The sequence below is a fragment of the Cervus elaphus genome, chromosome 5 (assembly GCF_910594005.1).
Source record: "Cervus elaphus chromosome 5, mCerEla1.1, whole genome shotgun sequence".
NCBI classification, from domain to species: domain Eukaryota; kingdom Metazoa; phylum Chordata; class Mammalia; order Artiodactyla; family Cervidae; genus Cervus; species Cervus elaphus.
The window spans coordinates 93,447,147-93,471,577 of NC_057819.1; the positions used below are offsets into that span (position 1 = coordinate 93,447,147).

Genomic DNA, 24,431 nt, shown 5'->3' on the forward strand with positions numbered 1-24,431 from the left:
TTATCTCTGAGTTCCAAGGAGGGACTGAAGTAAGGTGTGTAAGAAGGGGATTATTCTACAAGTCAGGGAAAACTTCCTTCTCAGGGTTATTGGGGTGGGGAGGAGGCAGATACTTTGGGAGTGGGAAAAGCAGAGGCAGAGGAGAGCAGATAAGCTCTTCTTTCTTAGGTTTCAGGGTGAAATAAATGCACCTGACGCCCGCGTGGCAGAAGAGCTCCGCCAGCTGAGCGAGCCAGAGCTGGACAGAGGCTGTAAACTCGGGGACACTCGTGAGACTCCGCCCAGTGTAAGCACTCGCGCGTTCCCGTGAGGGCGTGCGCGCGTACGCAGTCTTGTCTCGCGCAGGGTCGAGCCTGTCAGGCGGGAAATCTCGCGAGATCGGAGACTGGGATGACTGTCGGGAGGAGGGGAGTGGTGTCGGGGAAGGGGGGGAATCTGGGCAGCGGCCGGGCTCTGTGGCTTCAGGGCTCGGAGAGAGAGAGGGAGGGTGGCAAAGAGAGTGAGTCGGTGCCGCCGCCTGCCTAAGGAGAGAGGAGGGGTCCCGCTTGCCTGCGCCCTTCGCGGGCCGAGAGCGCGAGGCACCCGCAACCTCTGAGGCCGCCGGCCCCTGGGGACCCCGCCCCGCCGCCGGCCGGCCGGCCCGGGGCCTCTCTTCCCTTTGTGAGCGCCCCCTTCCCAGGGGTGGTGGTGGTGGCGGAGGGCTGTGCGTGAGCCCGCCCGCTTAGGGGCCGCGGCGGGGGACTGAGAGGGCCTCGGCTGTGTGAGGACAGGAGGCGGCCGAGGCCCGGGCCGGTTCCCCCGAGGCGGCGGCGGCGGCGGCGGCGGCGGCTCCCGGCACTTCCCCGCGCCATCTTAGCTGAGCCCAAGCGCTGAGGGCGCCTCCTCGACCCCGGTCGTCCCCTCGCCCCCCCCCCCCCCGCCCCTTGTCGCAGAGCTTGGGCTGGGCGGCTTGCTGGGGCTCCGGGGGGGGGGGGGCGGCGGTCTGTCGCCTGGCCCCCTCCTCCTCCTCACTCCTCGCCCTCCAGCGTAGCGGCTCCCCCGGCGCTGCAGGGGGCTCCGCCTGCCTTACTCCGCCCCAGACCTGTCGGCGAAAGGGTAAGGGCACCTCTGCTTTGGGAAAGGGAGACATGGAGGGGGCGGGGAAATTCGGCCCACTCTGGCCGCTGCGCGGAAGCTGGGATGTGGGGGTGGGGTGGGGGAGGGAGACAAGGAGGGTCTGTGATTCTGTGGGTGGGGTGAGGAAGCTGGTGAGCTAGGCGCCCTCCTGTTTTGAGGGGCAAGAGCAATTGCATTCCTCTTTCCTGAGGGTCACCGGAAGGGGTGGTGGAAGGGGATGTCTCGAGGAAGGTGTGGCCCTCTTAGGGAGACAGGGTTGATGTGCACCCCGACTTAAAGGCGCGAGGTCCCCTTCCCTTCTGATCCCTCTGCTCCTCCCTCCTTCTCCTTTGTAGTGTCTGTGTATTCTTGAGAAGGGAGACTGCTCTGGGTCGTCTACTGGGTAGATTCCTTCCGCCCCCCAGGAAGTCTGTACCCCACTTCTGTAGGGGTGATGGAAGCGTTTCTTTCCCCCTACCCTTCCCCATCCTTTAGTCTGCTGCAGTGCTGCAGAAGTCCAAGGCAGTTTCTTCATACACAGGCCCGTGTATACACTGAAGGGAGGGGGAGCTGGAGAGGGAAGTAATGGCGCTTCCCTTAGAAAGGTTACCCCTTTTCCTTTGGTTTTAAATCGATAACAGTACCGGCTTAATACTCTTCCTCTGAGATCTGTCCGTGGGAAGTATATCTGTTCCGCTTGTTACTGGGGGGCTATGGCCATTCAAGAGGGACCCTGCCATGTTAGGAACAGTTTTGATGGTCTCTCTTGCTCTCTCATTTGAACACTAGATTGACTTTGTATGAGCATATTGGGTTTTCGTTAAGATTCAAGTAAAATAACTTTGTTTTCTCTGATTTCCCACTTTTTTTTTCTTCATATGACTTTTGTAGTACTTGAAGAATTATTCAAGATTATTCTGTACAGACACGATGTCTGATGGACATTGCTTCTCCCTGAGCTGTGAATTTTTAGGGTTAATACTATTTTGTATACGTCGAAATTGGAATCTTCCCAAAATGATTAGGCTACACACCTTTCTATTGCAAATGCTTTGTTTCTTAGTGTAGGGGAAAAATAAACGTTAATTTGCCTGATTATGCTGTAGTAGAATATTCTATGGTCAAAAAGTCATTTTCCACTTTTGCTTCATGTCATATTTGTTTAAGACAAATCATCTTATCTGATTTACAGTAGTACTTACTGGTTTTGTTTAATAGAATAGAAATAAATTTAAAAAAATGTACATTCTGGAAGTGTGTTGCCAAGTTCTTCTTGTGACCAAAGAGTAGTCTTGAAGTCTGTAGTTGATACTTTTCTCTTTACTGATGGAGTGAGTTCAAAACGTTCCATACTTGAATATTCATATAATTAAATAACTTACACAGAGTGATGAAGATGGCTAAATACAGAGACCATGTCTTGACTTTTTTTTTTTTTTTTGCGCGCCCCCCCCCCCCCCATGTCTTGACATTTTAACAGCAAGTTGTATTTAGTGTTTAAGCTTTACTTAGTGGCTGACTTGTTTTTAAATACTTTCCTGCCATCTACATTTTACATTGTCCATCAGAGCTCTTTTGGTGTTTGTTGCATTTTGAAACCCATTTTAAGACAAGGATTTAAAGATGTTAGAGGTAGTAGTAGTGTTAAGCATAAATTTAGTTTCTATCTTATTTCATAATTTTAATATAGGAGGACATGTTAATGGTATGTTAAGTCAGTTTTTATTGTTTTTACTTGGCAAATGGAATTCTTGCTTTCTTTATTCTCTTGATTTTTTTATCTGAATTCATTTAAACTTAAACAGCACTTCTCATTTGAATCTTTATTTCATGGCACAATGCTGCATGTTGTGGTGGGCAGTTTTCGCGCTATGGCAAACTGACGTAAAGTTTAATTCTCTATATTATGGCTTGTTGTTGATAATTAATTAATATATACTAGCATGTGTAAACCCCAGCATACTGCTTATTAAAGAGTGTCTGTTTTTGTCTTTCAAAGATGCAGAGAGAGTGTATTTATCAATAAGGGCTACAAAACTTGAGGATGTAGACAGGATATAGTTAAACTACTTGCTATACATCAGAATGCTGGAACTAAGAAGTACTCTTTAGAACAATTATAAAGAGACTCTTGTCAATAGTTGGTAGAAATTCTGCTAAAAGTGGTAAAATTATGTTCATGACCAGTTAGATAAATTCATTATTAGGGGAAAAACTGAGAGTTATGGCAGCTGAGTTCTGATGCTGCTGTCAGAAAGAGAATACTGAGAACTGTTAGTCTGAGTTGGTTGATTCCAGATTAGTATGGTACCTCTAGTGTTTCTAAATAGTTCATCTACAAAATGGCAGTGGACATCACTTCCTGTTCTTTCACAACTGACTCTCTGAATTCCCTTTTAATGACTTAATTTTTGGCATTCTCGTATCTGATTTGCTAATTTTGTTATAATTCTCATGCTTTATAGATGGAAGAATTTGTTAGAATCAGTTTGGTTTTAAAAGGTTTTATATAGAATTATCTTGACAGTAAATAAGTATCTTTCCAAATTAAAGGATATTTTCTCAAACATTTAAACTCTGAGAGGTTTTAAAGAAACATAACAATATACAGGACCAAAAGTATGAGTGAACTGAATAGAAAGTAGTTACTGTATTTTCTGTAATATATATTTTGGGAGAACAATAGATATGCAGTTAATTGACCATGTTTATACACCATGCTTTCTGCATATCAAAGTATATGCATGATACTTGATCCCATGTTGTGATGCCATCCCACTAGTATGAAAGAACCTAATTACTTGCAAAATACTGGAAGAACCAAATACTCTTAACCATAAAAAGTGTAATTTAAGAATTTGCTAGTACTTAGTAGATATGGAACTGGAGGAGGGCACAGCAACCCATTCTAGTATTTTTGCCAGGAGAATTCTGTGGACAGATGAGTCTGGTGGGTGACGGTCCATAGGGTCACAGAGAGTTGGACATGACTGAAACGACTTAGCATGCACACAGTGGATATGAATACTTAGTAATTCCAGAAGTTATCTAGAGGGCCCTCTGTTGGCATTGAATTTACATTTGAGATTAATCTGTTACTCAAATTACCTGGAAATAAATTCTGTTTTTCATTTGACCATTTCAAATATTACAATCATTTTATCTCTCCTCTGTATATCCTTTTGGTTATCAGTAGTCTGTTGTAATAATTGCACTCATACTAATTTAACCTTTTAGAAATTAGGAGCTTTTTTATATGTATTAGTTAAGGGCTGCTGTTCAGTTCCGGATCATATATGAATGAATCTCTTCTAAAGTGTCAATTCTGTAGTCAAAAATAAAAGTGAGATTGTTGTATTAGAGTGCCAATGTATGTTCATCCACCTTTAGGTTTCTATACTTGTTCATGGCTGCATTATTTTTTATATTGTTCAAGATTTCAAATTCTAAAATATAAGTGTAGGAGAAGGAAATGGCAACCCACTCCAGTATTCTTGCCTGGAAAAGTCCATGGACAGAGGAGCCTGGTGGACTGCAGTCCATGGGGTTACATGCCTGAGCATGCGTGCATGAGGGTGGAGGGAGATGGGTTGGTAGCAATAAAGTGGTAGAACTAAAAAAATAGATAATAAAATGTAGGTGTAAAAAATACAAATCCATTATATTGGATTAAAATTTTTAATGATAAAAATTAATATTGAATATCATTTAAGTGTCTCATACCTTCTTAAAAAATCCACATGAATTTAAAAATTGTATGGAGGGACTAGAAACAGTTTCAATTGGGGTGTTCTGTCAACATTTGGTAACAATTATTTTTATATCAGTCTCTCTTGTTTGTGCTAGAAGAAGACTTTTTGTTCTGAAATAGAGTTTAAGGCTGCATCCTCTTACCTAGTGACAAAGTTGAGTAGCCCATAAAAGGTGGAAAGGTTTTTCACAATATAAAGTACTTGGCATGTAAATAAGGGTAATGAAAGTACAGGTTACTAAACACCTTACATAATAAATACACAGCCTGTGAGAAATGTCAGTGACACCGGCATTGTTAGGTAAACATAACTACATTTAATGTACCCTAACTTATCTTTAAAGTTAAGAAGAGGATTTTTCCTTTTGATAAAATTATTCAATATGATAGTGTTGTGCAGATTCAAAAATAAATGAATTACTTCATTTAAGGAAGACACATGCAAAGTTTAGTTTCTGAGAAAAGCATCAACAGATAATGATATGGAGCACAATATTTGGATCTGTAGCCACCAATAATAAACTGGCGCTTAATGTATCTTAATTTCACCATTTATTAGCTGTGTGACTTCTTTATGTCACTTTTTTAAGCCTCACTTTCCCTAGTGGCTCAGAAAAGGAAATGGCAACCCACTCCACTATTCTTGCCTGGAAGATCCCATAGACAGAGAGGCCTGGTGGGCTACAGTCCATGGGGTCGCAAAGAGTCGGACACAACTGAGTGAGTGACACACTTCCCTGGTGGCTCAGATGGTAAAGAATCCGCGTGCAATGCAGGAGACCTGGGTTCAATCCCTGGGTTGGGAAGATCCCCTGGAGAAGGGAATGGTAACCCACTGTAGTATTCTTGCCTGGAGAATTCCATAGACAGAAGAGCATGGCAGGCTACAGTCCCTGGTTGCAAAGAGTCGTCTGAGTGACTGAACACTTTTTCCTGGTCTATAAAATGAAAATAATGTCTACTTTGTAAGGTTGTTAGGTTTAAATGGGATAATCCTTATTAAGTACTTAACTTATTGCTTGATACATAGTAAACACTCAATAAGATGTTGGCTTTCACATACTGGCCACTTAATAAATGTTTACAAATGAAGATAGGGAGTCTTAATTTTTAAGAATGAATTATATTCCATAATTTTTATTTGAAGTTGGATTTGTAGATTTGGAGCTCTCTTTCTCTCTATATATCTGTGTATGTGTGTGTGTGTGTGTGTGTATATATGCATATAACATATTTTTGAAAGAAATGGTTATAATTTCTTTTTAAAAATAGTATTTATTTATTTGGCTGGCTGAGTCCTACTTACCATGTGGGATCTTCGATCATCATTGCTGCATGCGGGATCTTTAGTTGCGGCATGTGGAATTTAGTTTCCTGACCAGGGATCAAACCCTAGTGCCCTCCATTGGGAGCTCAGAGTCTTAGCCACTGGACCATCACAGAAGTCCCAGAAAAGGTTACACTTTCTAACCAAGGGTAGCTTGCAACCTTTTTGTACCTATAATGAACTACTATGTGGTTCTGTAAGAGATTTTCTTTTTCCTTTGCTGGATGTAAACCTGTCTTGAAGACAAAATTTCCTTTCCCTTTGGTTGTTGTTGGTGTTCAGTCACTAAGTTTGTGTCTGACTTTTTGCAACCCCATGGACTGTAGCCTGCCAGGCTTCTCTGTCCTCCACTATCTCCCAGAGTTTGCTTAAATTCATGTCCATTGAGTCAGTGATGCTATTAATATCTAACCATCTCATCCTCTGCCACCCGCTTCTCACTTTTGCCTTATTTCCCCCAGCATCAGGGTCTTTTACGGTGAGTTGGCTCTTCGCATCAGGTGGCCAGAGTTTTGGAGTTTCAGCTTCATCAGCTGTCCTTCCATGAATATTGAGGGTTGATTTTCTTTAGGATTGACTGGTTTGATCTCCTTGCAGTCCAAGGAGACTTCTAAATCTTAGACTTCTACTTCCTGAAACTCTTCTCAGTGTCACTGGATTTGAAGGAATTCAAGAAGTAGTCATGTTCTCATAAGGCTTTTTCTAGTATGTTTTGTAGGTATGTCCCACCTTGAACATGCTTTATATTCCACAGTATATTAATTCAGCAAATGTTAAGTGATGATTATATGCCAATAAGACTTGGTCCCTGCTGTGGAGGAATTCTGTCTTTTCATTTTTTCCACTTCTTAAATGGTATTCTCAAACTAGATGTTCAGAGGAAAGCAAGGACCTTCCTGTGGTTGTCAGTTCCTCTAAACCAGTTCTTTTCAGATTTTAGGTTGTGACCCATTAGTGACTTGTCTATTCAATTTAGTGGATCACAACACCAGGTTTTTTTAATGAAAAAATAATGGGGAAATGTCAGAGTGTGATGTGTAAGTAAAGGTGAGCATTATAATGGGAAACTTCTTTTGGCTTTATTTTTATGAGTTTTGGGTACACAGTTAAATTGTTTTGAAATTTCTTTTTGAACCCTCATATCTGAGTATGCTTATTTTTTCTTTTTCTTTGAACAGCTCTACTTTCAGGCTCTCCTGATTCTAGTCTCTCATCTCTTTGTTAGTTATGTTGCACATATTTACCTTTCCTAGGTCTCAAATCTTGTAGGGTACTGAAGACTCTGTCTAGTAAGTCCTGGGTAGGATGCCAGCTGTTTGGGGTATGATGATAACTTCTGAGGTTTTTATTTTGGGGAATATATTATCACATATCTAATGTCACATCTTACGTATGTGAGGGCAGTTTCTCACCAATTGCAGAATTTATTTAAAAAAAGCAAAACTTTATTTGGAGCATAATAAAATATATTTTATTTTTATTTGAGGCATATGTAGATATAAACTATTAATTATAACATGTAATTCAATGAAGTTTATTATTATGACTATTTAAATGTATTGAGTATGTTTGAAAAATTTCAGTGTACTTCTGTGCATTGTCTAATAATATCCTTATGTTTTGGTTGATATTTTTAATCAACTTACGATAGTAGTTGCAAGTCCCTCTAGTTTGTATTTTGGATTGATTTCTTCCAATTTATTCCCATGAAAACTGAGAAAAGTTTCAGAAAAAAGTTGATGAACAGCATTATTAAACAAGGTCAAGGTTTTTTTCCTTTTTTACACTTGGGAATTTAGTGTCACTCAAAATTGGAAAAGCCTTGTCTCTTTGCCAAAAGCATCCATAATCCTTGATTGTAATAACTTATATTAATGTGTAATTGTACTTGATAAGGAAACTTGACTCTTCAACATTGCATGGAAAACTCTGTATGGTATTTGTTATAGTATTTAATATATAGAATTTAAATAAACTCTTGCTGTGTAAATGGTAGATGATGATTGTGATGTTTTATAGAGACCATCTCTTCATAGGAGTACACTATTTCAGTTAGTTGTTTCTTAACATTCAAGGGTTCTGAGTCCTGGGGTACAGTATAATGTGCTCACTTTAACATTCTTTATGTGATTGTTAACGATGGTAATTTTTCCATTACCTGGAAAAACACAAATAATTTAAACAGTAATGAAAAGATTCTTTTATCTTTAATTTATTTCTTTTTTTTTCCCATTTATTTTTATTAGTTGGAGGCTAATTACTGTACAATATTGTAGTGGTTTTTGCCACACATTGACATGAATCAGCCATAGATTTACATAATCTTTAATTTAGATACTGACAGAATTGTTTTGTGTATTATGTATGAAAGTTCAGTTCTATGAAGTAATGCCATAAAACTTAAGGCTAAAAGGATTTTAAGAAGGAAAAGATGTGAAAATTTTCTACTTAGGAAAGAAATGTTCTGTAGTAGAAAAACTTGAATGCTAACAGTAGAAAGTATAGAATTTGGATATTTCTTTGTTTATGTGATACTTTGATTGAACTCATTATAGATATGCATACAAATGTAGACTGGAGAAATCACTGTGTTCAAAACTAGCATGGTTTTAGGGGAAAACAAAAAATAGTGATACAAGAATTTTGTTTTGTAATGTACATTAGATACTTTGATAAGTTAGAAGAATAAGCTTTACAAGATAGTTTGTTCCTGTAGTAAAATAAGTTTTACTAAAACCCTAAATAATGGATTGTTACCAAATGAGTTTTTCTTTGGTTGAATACATAAGAAATAGACATTGTTTATTATTTAATCTTCAAATCAATGATAAGAGTGGTGGGTTTTAAAATTTATTTTTTGTTTTGCTTTTGCATTTAGTATTAATAGTTTCATTTCAGGTTAGTCACTCAGTGGTGTCCGACTCTTTGCGACCCCATGGACTGCAGCACACCAGGCCTCCCTGTCCATCACCAACTCCCGGAGTTAACCCAAGCTCATTTCCATTGAGTTGGTGATGTCATCCAACCATCTCATCCTGTGTCATCCCTTTCTCCTCCTGCCTTCAATCTTTCCCAGCACCAGGGTCTTTTTCATTGAGTCAGTTATTCGCATCAGGTGGCCAGAGTATTGGAACTTCAGCTTCAGCATCAGTCCTTCCAATGAATATTTAGGACTGATTTCCTTCAGGATGGACTGGTTGGATCTCCTTGCAGTCCAAGGGACTCGCAAGAGTCTTCTCCAACACCAGAGTTCAAAAGCATCAGTTCTTTGATGCTTTCTTGATAGTCCAACTCTCACATCCATACATGACTACTGGAAAAACCATAGCTTTGACTAGACGGACCTTTGTTGGCAAAAATAATTTTCAGTATCAGAAGTGAACTGGGTTTTGTGTCTTTAAGAAGGACTGAATGTGATTTTTTGCATTTTTTTTCAATCAACAAGAATGGACCCACATTGGCAGTTAAATGTTTTGAGAACTTTAGATAGGGATCAAATTAAGAAATTTCATTTTTATTTATCAGATTTGAAATGCAGATATTTTAATAATAAATCATTCTCTCAAAAATTTTCCCTAAGTTGAATACTTAGTCTCCTAACATTTTACAGTCTTTCTACTCTAAACAACTAAATTTAACAAGGCATCTGGTTAATTTAAGAACCTTGTAAATACACATCTTCTTTCAACCTTCCAGGAGATGGCATGGAATATATTAGGGGAGGAATGGTGAAATAGATACACTAAGCAAACATCTAAAATGTATCTTATGGTTATCTTAGAGGTGATAAATCCAGTTATCACCAATAAAATGGTTCTGTTGTTGAGATACAAAATGTTTATTAAGTAATACAAAAACTGTAATTGTTTTTGGCAATACATTGAGGTATACTGCCATTATGGTTTTTTTTTAATATAAATTATATTGGATTAATATTAAGTGAAATGGTATCCCAAATTTTAGATTTCTATTATTATGCTTTATCTTATTCAGGTGGCATTGTGACATGTGATTAAAACTTTTTTTTTTAAGTTTTATTCTTTTAATCCTTTTGAAACATAGTCATTAAGCTGTTTGGTTTACTCAATTTTTGGTCTAAGCTTAACTTAATGTAGAAATCAGTTTCAATTTAACTGCTAGAAACACATAGATTATAGTTTATGATCTGTTGGTTTGTACTGTGAAAGCATCAAAGCAGAATGGTAATTGATGGAATTTAAAGACTACCAGTGTAGCTAGTATACAGTATAGCTTTAGTATCAAAATAAGATTCTGTAATAACACATGTACTTGTTATGTATCTTTTGAGTGCTACATTCCAGGCACTGTGCTTATCAAAATAGGTTTAGTGATGACATCTCTTATACATTTTTGAATACTGTTTGCTAGGTACTATGCTGGGATCCTGGAATGAGTACGACTTAATCTCTCGCGTTTTTTCAGTTTAGCAGGGAAACAGACTTGCAGACAAATTATATCATACAAAAACGCAGTGCAGAATTTCTCAACCATGGCAGTATTGACATTTTAGGTAGGATAATTCAATGTTGTGGGGGTCTGTGTTGTATATTTATAAGATCATTTGCAGTATCCCTGGTCTTTACCCATTGGATACCAGAAGCACTCCCTCTCCCCAGTTGTGACAATTAAAAATGTTTCCAGACATTGTCAAATGCCCCCTGGGGAGTAAAATCATCTCTTATTGAGACTCACTGGAGTAGTGAATAACTAAGTTACAAAGAGCTGTTATTGTACAAGTGAAGGAAAGTCAAGGAATGTTTAGGTGGAGTGACCCCTTATGGGAGTGAGATATTGTATGAATCTTGAAGAAAAGTAGGAGTGGAAAGGAAATCGTATACCTGAGAGCATGAAGGAGCAGTGTCTAAGGTGCAATTACTGATAGTTCGTGGCGGTGGGCTATTTATGTTTGGAATGGAAATTCAGTAAAGTGAAGCTGAAAAACTACTTTGGGGCCATGTATCTTTTAAACTATTTAATTGAGTTATAATTAGTGCAGCAAAATGCATAAATATTAAGTGTAAGCTTGTTGAATTTTGCAAATTTATATACTCATGTAACTCCCATGCACAACAAGATATGGAACATTTCCAGCATTTCTCACAGTTATTTCTTTATTCCTTTTTTAAAAAAAAATTAACTTTTGGACTCTGTGGGAGAAGGCGAGGGTGGGATGTTTCGAGAGAACAGCATCGAAACATGTATATTATCTATGGTGAAACAGATCACCATCCCAGGTTGGATGCATGAGACAAGTGCTCGGGCCTGGTGCACTGGGAAGACCCAGAGGAATCGGGTGGAGAGGGAGATGGGAGGGGGGATCGGGATGGGGAATACATGTAACTCCATGGCTGATTCATGTCAATGTATGACAAAACCCACTACAATATTGTAAAGTAATTAGCCTCCAACTAATAAAAATAAATGAAAAAAAATTAATCTGTGTTGTTTTTTAAAATTAATTTAGAAAAATATTTGTCTGCACTGTGTCTTAGTTGCGGCATGCAGGATCTTTTAGTTGTGACATCTGGAATCTAGTTCCTTGACCAGGGATCAAACCCAGGGCCCCCTGCTCTGGGAGTGTAGAGTGTTAGTCACTGGACCACCAGGCAAGTCCCTCTTACAGTTATTTCTTGACGGGCCATTTTTGCTGTGCTCCTATTTGATATGAAAATCATGTAAAAGCAAGGGTATGAAGAAAAAAAAAAGGGTATGGTATGATCAGATTTCATTTTGAAAAGATTACTCTGGAATTATTGCAGAGAATAGATGGGCAAAAATTATACATAAAGAGGTTGGTTAGAAGGTCATTGCAGAATCCTATAAATAAAGAGTAGCGCTCATATGATGGATTTGATTAAGGTAGAAATACTGATGGAAATCGGTTCACTAGAGGTAGGGGAAAGGATATGTTAAGAGTGACTCTAATTTTTCAAGAAAAGGGAAAGATAGTGATTTTGGCTTTGGTTGTGTATCAGTCAGGAGAGACCAGGTTATGTAGTGGTAATAAACAGTTCAAAGATTTCAGTGACTTTTAACAGGACCAACGTTTTTTTGCTTGACATGATGTGTATATAGTGTGGGCTGGTGGGGCATTCTGTTTGTTCTTACTATGTAGAATCTCAAATTAATGGAGATTCCATCACATGGTTCCGTGATCTCTGGCCATGGGAAGGAGACTATTGCTAATAACTCATTGGTTCTTAAAGTGTCTTTCTAGAAGAGGGTCATATCATTTTGGCTTGTCATTCATTGGCCAAAACAAGTTATGTGGTCTTAAGAGATTTCACAGAGAGGGTAAAAAAGTGCAGTATGTCCTGAAGAGGAGAACTGAAATATTTCAGCTATGATAAGTAATGTTGATTTACAGCTTATTTAGTCATTTCAAAAATGAATTATGTGACATTTATGATTAGAATTTTAGTAGTAATAAGACCCACTGTTTATTGAACATTTAACTGTGTGCCAGGTACTACTTTATATGTGTGTATACACACACACGCACGTTATTAATTTTTAATACATGTTTTATTTAAGTTTTTCGTAACATCTCTGAAAGGCAAATAGCAAGTTGAATTTTATAGGGGGGAAACTGATGCTCTTGAAGTTAAATAGCTTAAGTTCACATAGCCAGTAAGTGGTGGAGCCAGGAGTGTCTGTAAAGCCTGAATTGTACTCTTATTTGTTTGGGTAGAAACTATTTGGCAGTAGGGTAGAAGGAGGAAAAAAAACTGATTGAATAATCAATCAAATGTTGATTAGACTTAATATTGTTAATTAGACTTAAATGAATTAGCAGTGGTATTCTTGTAAATAACATTTCTTGTCCAAGATTTTTGGGAAATGTTACAAGTATAGACTAATTTCACTGCCTTTTAAAGTTTCACAGATTAATATCTGCCGTGTCTTATTTATTTATTCTGTTTTTTACTGCCTTCTCTCTGGGTTCCTGCCTGTATCACTCTACTGAATCTTTTCTCTAATTTTTTTCATTCTTCTTTTAGATTTTTTAATTTTTAAATTTTTAATTGAAGGATAATTACAGTATTGTGTTGGTTTCTGCTGTACATCAACATGGATCATCTACAGGTATACATATGTCCCCTCACTTTTAAGCCTCCCTCCCATGCCTTCTCACCCCTCTAGATTGTCACAGAGCCTTGGTTTGAGTTCCCTGAGTCATCCAGCAAATTTCCACTGGCTAATATTTTACATAGGTTAGTGTGTATGTTTTCATGCTACTCTCCACCTGTTCCACCCTCTCCTTCCTACTCACTGCCCCCCACCATGTCCGTAAGTTTGTTCTGTGTGTCTGCATCTCCATTGCTGCCCTGCAGATAGGTTCATCAGTACCATCCTTCTACATTCCATTGTTGTTGTTTAGTCACTCAGTCGTGTCCGACTCTGCAACCCTGTGGACTGCAGTATGCCAGGCTTCCCTGTCCTGTCTCGCGCAGTTTGCTCAAACTGTCTGTCGCTCCCTTCTCCTGTCCTTAATCTTTCCCTGCATCAGGGTCTTTTTCAATGAGTCAGCTCTTTGCATCAGGTAGCCAAAATTTTGGAGCTTTTGCTTGAGTCCTTCCAGTGAATATTCAGGATTAATTTCCTTTGGGATTGACTGGGTTGATCTTGCTGTCTATATGTATTAATATATGATTTTTGTTTTTCTTTCTCTGATTTACTTCACTCTGTATAGAAGGCTCTAGGTTCATCCACCTCATTTTCTCTAATTTTTTGAGTGTGAGAGTCTTGCATCAGTTCTTTGTACATGAAATGCTAGTGTATGTGCTATGCCTTTCTGTTACTCTTAGTGAGCATTTCTTTTTAGGTATGTGAATTACTCGTCATAGGGGTGTTGGTAATTAGAATAAAAGGGAGTCTAGCTGTTGAGAATAGAAAATTCAAGTTGAAAGTGAGTCAGGAGTAGGGATTTTTATAAGAAAACCTTAGAAAAGATTAAAGGAAACAAGTAACTCTGATCTGTAAAATTGTCTTCTTACCTTGGTTGGAAGAAAAGGGCTTATTTTTAGATCATCTCCTTCTTAAAAATTTGTTTTACTGGTTCTTTCTGACTTCCCTTAACTGTAGATGTCTCTTAGCACTTGATATTTTTCTTTCTCTCTCTGGTCTTCTTTTTCTCCCTATCCTTTCCAGTGCCTCTCCCAGCCCCATCCTGTATATCCAACTGCCTGTCTGAGAAGTTTTGTACTTCTTGGTTATCTATAGGCACATCAGGTTCAACATATCTAAAAAGAACTCATCTTTTTCATTTCTTGCAAAACATTTTTTAAAAAAGGTAACTTTACCAAGGGCACAACTTAGTGACTAAACAAACAGCAGTTTACTTGGCAGTGAAATTCACATTTTTAACGTACAGATCACTGACTGTAACCATCAACCTAGTGAAATATAGAACATTTTTATTTCATCTAAAAATTCCTGAACAGTCAGTCTCATTCCCGTCTTATTCTTAGACAGCCACTGATGTGATTTCTGTTACTGTGAATTGGATTTGTCTTTTCTAGAGTTATGTAGAAATGGAATCACACAGTGTTTTTGTGCTTGGCTTCTTTCTCTTGGCATAATGTCTCTGATGTTTATCCATGTTGTTGTGTGTATCAGCAGTTCTTTTTTATGTTCCTTAGTAATATCCCTGTGTTTTGATATACCATTAATTCACTTACTGATTGATAGTTACATCATTTCCAGTTTTTGACTGTTACAAGTAAAGATGTTTGAAAATTTGTGTACAAACTTTTTATGGACATTTACTTTTCAAAACTTTCTAAAGTCTTGTAACTAGAAACTGGGATTTTTTTTTTCTTTTAATCTCTTTCCTCTCCTATATTCATCCAATAGATCATGAGGTCATGGAGTTTCTTTTTTAAATGGTTTTACCCTTGTGTTCTCTTTTCCAAAGATCTTTAGCATTCTTGAAAAGTTTTTTAATTTTGTGAAGCCTTATTTTAGGAATAGGGCATGTAAGGGTGATTGGGCAGAAGATGTCCTTGCTAAGTGAGGTTTATAGTCAGGTGGAATGCTGACTGAAACTGGGGACAGGATGGTACTGATACTGAAGTTACAGGATGGGGAAAAGGGATGTTTCTGCTGAACGCGCTCCATCCCTGCCTGGTAAAGCACTGTTTCAGTCCCTATTCTTGTTGGTAGGTTGAGATTGCCATTTTTAGTTTTTTGTTTTGTTGTATATTTATAGGTATATGTGTAGTGTGAGTGACGAAAAGAAAGTTCTTTTTTCATGGATATGCTCATTGCTAAGAGATCTTCAGTCAGTTACTTAACCTGGGCCTTGGCTTCCTTATCTGTAAAATGGGGATAATAATAATAGGCTTGTCACATAGGGTTGTTAAGAAGATTAGAAGCATTATTAAATGTAAAGTTCTTAGAACACTACCTGGCATATTGTGTTCTCTAAGTGTTTGCTAGTATGATTACCTTAATTCTGAGTTACTTAAAAGGCTGACTTTTCCTCTCCCACTTCAGTTCCTCTTCCATATTACTGTAAGATTTACCTCCTAGCACATCACTCTTCTGTTACCTATTCAAACTTAAAAAACTGCTGTATTATTTGGCAACTATTTATGTGTCTTTTTCTTTTTTTCAGTTGTGGTAAAGTATACAGACAGTAAAGTGCACAAATAAAATTTTACAAATTTATCAACCACTTGGACTAAGCTATAAAAGTTTCTAACATTCCAGAAGCTTCCTATTTGTCTCTTTCTGTTCCCACATCTGTTTTGACTTCTTTGTTGTTGAGTTGCTAAGTTGTGTCCGACTCTTTACAACCCCATGGACTATAGCCTGCCAGGTTCCTCTGTCCATGGGATTTCCCAGGCAAGAATACTGGAATGGGTTGCCATTTCTTTCTCCAGAGGATATTCCTGACCCAGGGTTCGAACTTGCATCTCTTGCATTGACAGGTGGATGGATTCTTTACCACTGAGCCATCAGAGAAGCCCTTTTGACTTCTTTACCATGGGTTATTTTTGCAAACATGTCCTTTTTAAAATTGAGGTATAATTGACATACTAGTTTCTGGTGTACAACATGATTTGATAGCTGTGTATATATTGTAAAATGATCACTATAATAAGTTAGGTTAACATTTGTCACCATACATAGTTAGAGATTTTTGTGTGTGAGTGTGTGATGAAAACTCTATGATCTACTCTTGGCAACTTTCAAGTGTGCGGTACAATATTATTAATTACAGCCACCTGGCTGTTCATTACATCCCTGTGACATTTGTTTTATAATTAGAAGTTTATACCTTTTGATCCACTTCACCTATTTAGTTACCCCCAGTCCCTGCTTCTGGCAACAGCCAATCTATGTATCTCCAGCTTGTTCCCTGACCCCTCCCCCACAAGTTTCCACATATAAGTGAGACCACATGGTGTTCTTTCTCTGACTTATTTCACTGAAGGTCCATCCATGTTGTCCCAGATGGCATGATTTTCTTCTCTTTTTTGGCTGAATAGTACTTCATTGTGTGTGTGTGTATTTATGTGTATGTGTGTATCTCAGATTTTCTCTGTCCGTTCTTTCCGTGATGGACATTTAGGTGGTTTCTCTATCTTGGCTGTTGTAAATAATGCTGAAGTGAGCATGGAGATGCATATATCTTTTAGAATTTTAATTTTCTTCAGATAAATACTCAGAAGTAGAATTGTTGGATCATATGGTAGTTTTTTTTTTTTTTAAGAACCTCTACTGTTTTTCATAGTGGCTACTTAAATTTACATTCCTACTAACAGTGTGAAAGGGTTCCCTTTTCTCCACATTTTTGCCAACACTTCTCTTCTTTTTGATAATAGCCATTTTAACAGATGTGAGGTGATATCTCATTGTGGTTTTGATTTCTATTTCCCTGATGATTAGTGATATTGAGAGCTTTTTATGTACCTGTTGGCCTTCTGTATGTTTTCTTTGGAAAAATACCTATTCACATCCTCTGCCCATTTTTAACTTGGATTGTATGGTTTCTTGCTCTTGAGTTGTATGAGTTTTTAAAGCTATATATTTGAATATTAACCCCTTGTCAGATATGTGATTCACAGATATTTTTTTGTGTTCTGTAGATTGTCTTTATTTTGTTGTTGGTGCAAATAATTATTTTGTTTAATTTTAAGCTTATCTGTGATTGGCCCCTCCATATCTATGAGGTCTTATTTCTCATTACTGCCCAGCATACAGATTTTATTATACCTGCTCTGCCTATGTTCATGATGTCCTGTTGGTACCCTTTGGATCTCATCTGTTCTTCCTGTGCACTCCAGTGTTCTTCCATGAAATTGTCTCCAACTGGTCCAAATTATTATTGTCTTTTTCCCCTCGGGCCCCCCGGGCTATTCGGCATGTGGGATTTTAGTTCCTTGACCCCAGATTTAATCCATGCCCCTTACAGTGGAAAAGCAGTGTCCTAACCACTAGACTGCCAGGGAGTTCCTCCTGTCCTTGTTCTTATCTAAATTCTTTTTTGCTCATTTTCACTATCCCAGGTTAGTACTTAATGAGGTATTTTCTTTTTTTGTAATTATTTAATTGTCTTAACTTTAGTGGTACTGTGGTTGTTTTCTATTGCTCCCTTATGATGCCTAGCATAGGATACATAGTACTAATTGTTGACTAGAATCTAACTGAATTTTTGATGTTTAAGTTCTCTTAAGTATTGGATAGCAACTAGCAGTCATAATAAACAGCTTGTCAGTGAACTAGGATAACTATAAAACTACCCAAAGTATAAAAATCACATCTTCATGAACCTATGGAGATCTTGAGGCTATTCCAATATTAGACTGCAGTAGAATGGGAAATTTAAAACTGAAAGGATCATAGAGATAATCTAATTAGGTATCCTTGAAAGTGAAAAGTGAAAGTGAAGTCGCGTCCGACTCTTTGCGACCCCGTGGACTATAGCCCGCCAGGCTCCTCTGTCCATGGGATTCTCCAGGCAAGAATACTGAGATGGGTTGCCATTTCCTTCTCCAGGGGATCTTTCTCACCCAGGGATTGAACCCAGGTCTCCCACATTGCAGGCAGACACTTTAACCTCTGAGCCACCAGGGAAGCCCTAGGTATCCTTATCGCCGCCTTAATGCTGAACCAATGGGAATTGCTTGCAGTAGTCTGTGAACTTCTTGAGTTTGTATGTCATTTGCTATGTATATATGTGCATACATACATTTTTCTAGGGTAATCTGTAGCTTAATTAGACTTTCAAAGGTGTCTGTGGCTCTAAAACTGTTAAATATCCTGTGATCTAACCAAAATGTGACATATCACCGATAAGATAACTGAGGCTCAGAGATAATTAAAACAGAATAGGGGTGACTTACTCACATATTCATTGTTGTTCACAGTGATGATCCTGAGTCGACGGGAAAATATTAATTATGTTCAGTGTGCTTTTCTTTATAAAAAGGGAAACAAGACTATACGAAAGAGTCTAATGCAGCTAGTAAATATTTCTATCCCAGATGGTTAGAATGGACTTTTAAAATTTTGAAGTGAAATTCATATAACATTAAATTAATACTTTTAAAATGAGCAATTCAGTGGCATTTAGTACATTCATAGTGCTGCATAATTTCGCTTTTTTCTAAGTTCCAGAGGATTTTACTTACCCCAGGAAAAAACCCTTTACACATTAAGTAATCACTTCCTCTCCCCTGCTGCTGCTAACCACCAGTCTGTGTTCCGTCTCTGTAGATTTACCTCTTCTCAATATTTTATTTTATTTTTTCTCAATATTTTATAAACTGAATTGTAAAATGTATGTATCTGACTTTTTTCACTTATATAATGTTTTAGAGGTTCCTCGTTTAGTAGTTCATTCCTTTTTATGGGTGAGTAATATTCTATTGTGTATATAACACATTTATTTATCCTTTCATCTATTAATGGACATTTGGGCTGTTTTTACTTTTTGGCTGTTGTGAATTGCGCTGCTGTGAACATGTGTATACATGTACTTCTTTAAGAACCTGTTTTTAGTTCTCATGGGTGTGTACCAAGAAGTGAAATTGCTGGGTTGTATGGTAGTTCTCTGTTTAACTTTGAGGAACTGCTAACTGTTTTCTACAGTGACTGAATGCACAGAGGTTCCAGCTTCACTGCATCAATTCCAATAGTTGTTATTTTTTATTAAAAAGTTTTTTAAAATAATAAGCCATCCTCATGGATATGAAACCGCTACCTCTTTTGGTTTTATTTTGTATTTCCCTAGCGACCAGTGATGTTGATTGAACATCTTTTCATTTGTGTATTGGCCTTTTGCATATCTTCTTTGGACGAATAAAATAAACTTTTGCGTCTCAAAGAGGAATGCTTTGGTTACAAAGACAAATCTTTGAAGATATAAAATATTTGGTGTTAATATATAATTAAGTGCCAAACTGGTGTAAATACAACATACTACGGGGTAATTAAAAGGAGATGTGATAAGACTAGTTTAAACTTTAAGACCCCTTCTCACATTATGTACAGTGATTTTAATGCAGATAAAATTAACTGTGGAGCTTTTCTTACTTCAGATATTTGAATATTGTCCTCTGACTTGGCATTGAAAGATGCTGCTTTGATTTTGTGCCTGAAAACGTAAAATTTGAAGTTATACATACCAAAGTACTTGATTTCAGGTGACTAACATAAAAACATATAATACATTAAATGGACAATAAAAATAAGCTGGTGAAAATAAAGGTGGGATACTAAGAGCTTATAATAAAATACTCTGAAAGTATCCATGATATTTTTAGCTTTATTGAGGTACAATTGATATACAAATAATTGCACATATTTAGTGTATACATTTTGATGGATTTGGACATAAGCGTACACCTGTGATACCATTACCACAATCAAGGTATCCATCACCTCCCAAAATTTCCTTGTGTTCTTTTGTGATATTTTTGTTTGTTTGCTTTGTGATAAGAACACTTAACATGAGAACTATCCTCTTAACATATTTTAATGGTCTTCACAATTGAAAGAACTGGATTGAGAATTCATTCTTCCTTGCTTCTTTTTCAAAGTAAGGAGAGAATCACATATAAGATTCACAGTGCCTCTTAGACTTAAGAGGAAAAAAGCCTGTTATTCCATGAGAAGTCATAAAGAAAATAATTGGATCATTAGAAAAGGGGTGGTTATATGTTGTAAATTATTACAATAAATCAAACAGAATAGATTGAATAGCTTCTTGCATTAACACAAACTGAAGGAGTATATTTGCTATCGTTTAGCCTTGTTTAATTAAAAACTATTTGTAAAAAAAGAGGCAGACTCACAGATACAGAGAGCAAACCAAGGGAACCAGAGGGCAAAAAGGAGGAGGAAATTAGGAAGTACAAACTATAAAGTATAAAATATATTATAAGGATAATACTGTAAATCATGGGGAATATAGCCAATATTTTATAATAACTATAAATGGAGTATAATTTTAAAAAATTGAGTCATTATATTGTACACCTGTAACTTAGACATAATATTGTACATCATGTGAACTTCAGTTTCAAGAAAAGCACAAAAAAAAACTATTAATGTGTTGAGTAAAAAATGATTCAAGACTTTCCCTCTTTGCAGTTAAATTTGATACCTTGTTTGGTACTTCATAAAAGCAGATTTTGAACTCATTGATTTTCTAAAAGGGGCACACTTTTCAAGGTAGGGTTATCTTTTACTCATCTTCTACTATTAATATTTAATAAATATTTGTTAAGTCAAATTGCTCCTATATTTGCCTTTCCACTTAATCATTTCTGAATCCCCAGCATCTAGGACAGTGTGTAGACTTGGTAAAGACCAAGTAAATACTGAATGAATTATGCTTATTCTGGTTTACTAGTTGGTTTTGCTATTGTCTTGTTATGTCAGATGAAGGCAAATTGGTTCAAGTTTGATAGACATAAGAATGCTTTATTTACATGTAGTTCCTCTTTCTGTATGAGTTATTGTATATATTTGGGTATTGGAACATGGAGCATTATTACACCTCAGTGTTAATGATTTGCTAAGATAATTATATCTTTTAATGTATGGTGAAAACTGATACTTCTCCCCTTAAAATTTTATTTATTTTAAAGGATATTTTGCCCCTCATTTTAGGTAATCATCCTTTTACTTGAACTATTGCAATAGTTGCTTAGAATAAAATGTATCTCTCAATTTGCTAATATTTTGGCATACCATAAAAATTCATTAACTGCAGAGGAATCAGTATTGATTATTTTAATATTTCTTCCATAGGATTAAGTTTGAATTATAGAAATCAAAGTAAATGCTGGAGTACCATTTTAATACATAATTATTGGTAAGGGTTCTAAGTTTGGCAATTTCACTAAAGAGTCAGGAGTTTTTGAAAATTTTTATTGGAGTATAGTTGATTTATAATATTTTGTTAGTTTTAGGTGTACAGCAGAGTGAGTGGGTTATACATATACATATATCCTCTCTTTTTTAGAGTATTTTCCCGCATGGATCATTACAGAGTCTTGAGTAGAGTTCCCTGTGCTGTGCCATAGGTACTTACTAGTTATCTGTCTTATATATAGTAGTGCATATATGTCAATCCCAATCTCCCGATTTATCCCTCCCTCTTTTCCCCCTAAGCATAAGGTTGTTTTCTATATTTGTGACTCTGTTTCTGTTTTTTAAAGAAGTTCATTGGTACCATTTTTTAGATTCCACATATAAGCAATATCATATGATATTTGTCTTTCTCTACCTGACTGACTTCACTCAGTATGCCAGTCTCTAGATCCATTCATGTTGCTGCAAATGGCATTATTTTGTGTTTTTTATGGCTGAGTAATACTCCATTGTGCACACGTATCACGTCTCCTTTACCCACTCCTGTCAATGGGCATTGAGGTTGCTTTCATGTCATGGCTGTTGTAAATAGTGCAGCAGTGAACATTGAGATGCGTGTATCTTTTCAAATTGGAGTTTTCTCTAGATATATGCCCAGGAGTGGGATTGCTAGTTCATATGATAGTTCTATATTTAGTTTTCCAGTTTTTAAAAAACTTATTTATTTTTGCTTTTTTTTTTTTTGGTTGCACTGGGTCTTTGTTGCTGAGCATGGGCTTTCTCTAGTTGCAGGAAGCAGGGGCTACTCCTCATTGTGGTGTGCGGGCTTCTCATTGCAGTGACTTCTTTTGTCGTTGAGCACAGGCTCTATGCACATGGGCTTCATTTGTTCCAGCCTGTGGCTCTAGGGCATGCAGGCTTCAGTAGTTGCATTACGTGCGCTCAGTAGTTGTGGCATGTGGGCTCTAGAGTGTGGGGTCAGGAGTAGTGGCACCTGGCCTTAGTTGCTCCGTGGCATGTGGAATCTTGGGATCAAGCCTGTGTCCCCTGCATTGGCAGGTGGATTCTTATCCACTGCACTGCCAGGGAGGGCCTATGTTTAGTTTTTTAAGTAACTTCCATACCATTCTCCATAATGGTTGTACCAGTTTACATTCTCCTAATCTTCCATAACTATAAAATAATTACCAAGATAAGAAAATCAGTGTTGGTATAATACTGTGAACTTAACCGCAAGCCTTATTTGAATTTTACATTTTTTTTTTCAGTAATAACCCTTTTCTGTTTCAGGACTTCACTCTGCAGTTCATCGTGAGTCCTTGTTCTCCTCCAGTCTGTTGGTGGTTCCTAAGTCTTTGTCACTTTTTTTTATCCTTGTCATGTTTAATGAGCGCTGATCAGTAATTTTTAAAATGTCTCTCAGTTTGGGCTTCTCTGGTGTTTTCTCATGATTAGACTGATGATATATTTTTAAGAATATTGCAAAAAAAAAAAAAAGAATATTGCAAAAAAAAAAAAAAAAAGAATATTGCAGAGTATATTGTGGCCTTCTCAGTGCATCATCATATCAGGGGTCTGATATGTGATGTTGATATGTTTTACCATAGTTGATATGGTTTGTTAAGGTGGTATTTGTTCCATTTCTGTACTGTAATTTTTCCCTTTGTAAATAGTAAATATCCTGAGACTATGTGTTTAAACATACTTTTGTCAAAAACTAAGAAACTGACATGAAACAACATGGTCTTACCTGTGTAGCACAGGGAACTATATACAGTATCCTGTAATAAACCATAATGGAAAAGAATATGAAAAAGAATATGTATGTATAACTGAATATTTGCTGAACATCATGAAGTAACACAGCATTGTAAATCAGCTATACCTCAATTATAAAAAAAGAAAGAAACTGATGTGAGTATATTACTTATTTAACTCACAGACTTTATTTGGATTTCACCAAGTTTTTTTCCCCTTTTTTTCCCTACCAGTTTTTCCATTAATGTTCTGTTTCTGTTACAGTCTCCTCTGAAATATGATAGTTTCTGTCCTTTATGTCCTTGGTTTTCATGACCTCAATACTACTGATTAGGTGTCTTGAAGAATGTCCCCAATCTAGTTGTTTTTGTTTTTGTTTTTTCTTATGATTAGCCTGAAATGATGGGTTTGGGGGAAGAATACCATTGTGCCTTTCTTATCAAATCATGGGGTGTAAGATAGGCCACATGACAAACTGATAATGTTAGCGTTCTTCACTTGGTTCATGTAGTGTTGGCCAGGTTTTACTGTAAAGTTACTGTTTTTCCCTTTTCCTACTCTATTCTTGGGAAGTGAGTTACTGAGTCTGTAACTGGGTTGTGCTCAGTTGCTCAGTCGCGTCCGACTGTTTGCGACTCTATGGACTGTAGCCTGCCAGGTTCCTCTGTCCATGGAATTTTTCAGGCAAGAATATTGGAGCGGGTTGTCATTTCCTTTCCCCGGGGATCTTCTGGGCCCAGGAATCAAACGCATATCTTTTGTGTCTGCTACATTGGCAGGCGAATTCCTTACCATTGTGCCACGTGGGAAGCCCCACTAAGTCTAGGTCACCCCTTAAAAGAGGGGGGCGATTCATATTTTGGTTTACACGTCATGTGCTTAGTTGCCATCTATACTCTTCATCGGCTAAGTGTCTTCAAATTATTTGCCATCTCCTGCATTTTAGAAATGGGCTGTTTGATATTATCAAGTGTGAAACAGATCGCCAGTTCAGGTTGGATGCATGAGACAAGTGCTTGGGGCTGGTGCACTGGGTTGACCCAGACGGATGGGATGGGGAGGGAGGTGGAGGGCGGTTCAGGATGGGGAACACATGTAACTCCATGGCTGATTCATGTCAATGTATGGCAAAAACCACTACAATATTGT

The 24,431-nt window shown here is 37.5% G+C and overlaps 1 protein-coding gene across 1 annotated transcript in view; it reads left to right on the forward strand.

Annotated features, from left to right (window-relative positions):
• Positions 1-410: 410 nt before the first annotated feature.
• Positions 411-24,431, forward strand: part of TAOK1 (TAO kinase 1) — a 96,990-nt gene continuing 72,969 nt past the window's right edge. Inside the window, exon 1 of the mRNA XM_043903258.1 lies at positions 411-1,095. The gene's annotated coding sequence lies outside the window, so the exon portion shown is untranslated. The remainder of the gene's footprint in view (positions 1,096-24,431) is intronic.